Here is a 4,039-nt window from a genome sequence, read left to right as displayed (position 1 = left end):
CAGAGCTAGAATATTGATTTGAAGAAGGGAAGATCCAAAGCATTGTAACGCTTCATATGTGACATGATCGTTGCAGAAAACTTTAAAAGATCCAATGGAAAAGTTCTTGTTGAAAACCACCTCCGTCCTAAAATAATAAGAAAAGCGTTGCGGGATAGAGGTTATCACCTCAGTGAGGTAGGTAGTGCTGTCATAGCATTTGAAGTGGGAAATGAAATCATATTGTTGCTGGGAAAGACGATCAGTTTCAGCAATAATCTCGTCAGGGCAAACACAGCTATTCCTAAAAATCACATTATTCCGATGCTTCCATATTGCAAACATAGTGAGCGGAAAATGCAGCAGTATAAGGGCATTACCGTCAAAGGGTCGAGTAGTGTAGCGTAAAAAATTTTTAAACCAGGTGGAGAAAGAAATTTGGGAACTTGCATCTGATCGAATACCAAGAAGACTGGCAGCCCAAATTCGTTTGACGAACTGGCAGTCACGGAAAAGATGGTTTATGGATTCAGGTTCTTCATGACAGAAAGAGCAATTTGGGTAAACCGCCATACCTCTTCTGATTAATACATCTGCAGTAGGCAAGATACCGTGTACAATTTTCCAAAGAAAAATCTTGATATTTGGTTGACAAGGTAGGCTCCATATGATAGACCATTTAAATTCCCTTGTAGCAGGAGATTGATGCGACGCAAGTGCTGTTGAACAATTGTGTAAAAGGAACGAGTTGTAACACCCCGGTTTATAAAAGAAGTCCTCGTCAAGACATTCTCTAATAAAACGGACTGTTACCATCTCGGTTTCCCGAGGTAGTGAATAACAAATTAAACTCCAAGGCAATTTATGTAATATTTTAACTTAATTATTACAAATACTCTTTTCAACTCAAATGACAAGAACTGACATAATTAAAAGTGAAAGTCTTCTAGATGATGATCTAGCTACTAAGTCGTCTGATCCAGTGTCTCACGTCCATCAAGCTCCCGTCCTATCTCTTAAACCTGTCAAGTCTGCTCCCCATAAAACGGTTCATCACAAAAAAGTTCACGAATACACAGGGTCAACCGCGAGGTTGAGTAGGGAAAACAATGAAACAATAAAATATGATATGCATGATACTTCGTCACCTCCTTATCCGCCTTAACTCAATCTCCTTATCCGCCTCAACTCAATCTTCTTATCCGCCAATTCAATCTCCTTATCCGCCAATTCAATCTCCTTATCCGCCAATTCAATGCATATGAATGCCCAAGAGATTTAATGCAATGCAATATGTAAATAAATCACTGAACTGATAAATCATAAAGTCATGCCAGTTACCCGATGTTGTGATATCATACCCAATACGATCAAATCAGTCAATCACCTTTCCGAATATAAATGATAATGTAAATTGACAACCAGAAATTCAGTCAACACAATTCGATCAATAACGATAATAGGACAAGTGTATTTCCCTACCTCAAGTGCCAGCAATTCCAATTAAGCAGTTAAGCAGTCCAGAAATAAAGCAATGAATTTGATTATCGATCCTTCACGAATCCGTCACCTAAAACAATTATAATATTTATAATTACTAACTACTAAATATAGTAATCTCCCAATATAGAAGATTTCCCGAAATAAAATCCCGACACCAACTTGTGCCCAACTGTTAACTAAAGTAACCCGATTAATATTTGACCCAACTTCCCAAAATAGGAAGTTATTAAAGTAGAATTTCTTAAAATGGAAGCTTTCCCGATATAGTAATTTTCCTCTTTTAACAAACCCGACTCAAAAAATCCGTCTTTAATTAATTACTTATTATTAATTATTATTTTATTTTAAATAACTCGGAACTTAGATCAAAACGATAATTGGAGGTTTAAACGAATTATACGATGAAGTACCCGAATCAACCATTTGAACAATTCAACAATCCCGACTCAAACCCGTTTTAATTATTTTAATACACTCGGGAATTAATTAAATAAATTATTTAAATGACTCGGGGATTAAATTAATTACATTATTTAATCGACTCGGGAATAATTTATTTAAAAGGCTCGGGAATTAAATTAAATAACCAATATGATAATTAAAAGATTAACGAATCATTCGATTAAGAAAAACCCGAATCAAATATTGAACAATTCACAACCCGTCTTAAATTATTAAATGACTCGGAATTAATTAATTAAGCATGCGATGACTTAAATAATAAAGAAACGAATTAAACCCGACTAAACACACTCACGCATTCACTCTCGCTCACGCACCACCACCGGCCACCACAGGGCCGTGACAACCACCAGGCGTGACACCCACTCGGACCCAGCCTCCACCAAACACCCCCACTGGGGTCGACCCTCGCCGGCGAGGTGAACCACGGCCGTCTTTTGGCCTGGTTCACAGCCGCGCATCACCAACCACCCCCTTTTCTCTCCTGACCACCACCGTAACCCGCAACTACCCCCTGCCAAACAACCACCACTCGACTCGCCACAAACCCACGAACCCAGACACGGTGGCGCCACCATTTCGACCTCCCCCGAGTCCACAGTGGCACCACCCCAATCCTACCCCTCTAACTCGCCTGAAACCGCTCCATTTAACCCGTTGCTGCACCCCTGTCGCTGCCACCTCTCACGACCACCAACACCACCTATAACCACCCTAACCACCACCAAAGCACTCGTCACTTACCACTCTACCCCCTCACCCTGTCAACAACCACCAACATCCTCAATCAAACACACACAACCCCCTCCAAAACCCGACAAAAATAATGAAAACAGAGGAGGGAGGTGTTGAACGCATACCTTTTTCCGCCACCACCCAGCCACCATGGCCACCCACAGCCGTCGACCACCGCCCCTATTTCTTCCCTGCTGCACCGACACTACCCAAGCTCACTCTCCCTCTCTTTTATGCGTGAGATATGATGATTGATGATGATGAAAAGGAGTCATGCACATGGCAATAGGAGGTGTAAAGAAAGAAAGAGGAAAGTAAAGTATGGTGATATTATTAATATAATAACAATATTAGAATAATACTAATATATAATAATAAAGGTATATTTTAATAAAAGTAGAGTTAGTTGTAGTAATGATGTAATAATAATATATATAAGAAAGGTTAGACTCACATTTCGAATTCCATATAAAACCGTCACAATTAATTTATATCGATACAACGTGGTTAATTAAAATAATTTACGTAATTATCGACTCAGCAATTATCCCGCCTTAATTAGTAATATAAAATGTATAATAATTAATATATAATATTATCCGTTTAATAATATCCGTTTAATTCAATAATATCCGATTAATTTATTATTATCCGTTTAATTTATTATATAAAAATACGGGGTATTACAGTCTTCCCTCCTTAAAATGAACTTCGTCCCGAAGTTCGCTCCCATACTCAACAACAGAAAGGTATTGTATATTGTACTTACGGACGTCACGCAATTCTAACACGGTTAACACACTTTTGACTCATCAATTAAACGTAACAAATACGGAATGTTACACGAGTACCCAGAACTGGTGGAATACCTTCCGTCTTCAGTGAATTTCCAATATACGAAGTCATCAATAGGTTCAGGAGGAAGCTCAAGAGCACAAATTTTTCGAGCAGATACCGTGTTGAAAAATTTAAAGACATTTTGCTTATTCCATTGAGTCGAACCAGAAAGTAAGTCTGCAAACCTGATAGAGTGTGATTTGAACATGGGCTTAAGAGAAGGCGTTGTACCAAGAATCCAAGCATCGTTCTTGATGTTAATCAAGTTCCCATTCCCAAATTTCCAAGCAAAACCATCCCGAAGAAAGAATGTATTTTCACTAGTACAAAAATGACATTAGGCGGGGACAAAAGACTACGGTTATGAAAAATAGCCGTAACCTATTATAATAGGCTACGGTTATTGGAAACAAACCGTAGCCAAAAAAACAAAAGGCTTCGGTTCACATTAGAAACCGTAGCCAATATACACTAAAGGAGTAAAGGCAACGATTTTTTATTAGCCGTGGCCATTTGTAATAAC

General features: G+C 38.5%; 1 long non-coding RNA gene across 1 annotated transcript; it reads right to left on the bottom strand.

Annotated features, from left to right (window-relative positions):
- Positions 1 to 729: 729 nt before the first annotated feature.
- Positions 730 to 2,965, bottom strand: LOC141628388 (uncharacterized). The gene is made up of 3 exons (XR_012537128.1): positions 2,805 to 2,965; positions 1,462 to 1,549; positions 730 to 1,010 (listed from the first exon to the last, which is right to left on the bottom strand). It is a non-coding gene; the product is annotated as an uncharacterized LOC141628388 (long non-coding RNA).
- Positions 2,966 to 4,039: the final 1,074 nt, after the last annotated feature.

Source organism: Silene latifolia, chromosome 2 (assembly GCF_048544455.1).
Source record: "Silene latifolia isolate original U9 population chromosome 2, ASM4854445v1, whole genome shotgun sequence".
NCBI lineage: Eukaryota > Viridiplantae > Streptophyta > Magnoliopsida > Caryophyllales > Caryophyllaceae > Silene > Silene latifolia.
Note: the sequence above shows the minus strand (reverse complement) of the source record. Positions and strands in the feature narration are given on the sequence as shown.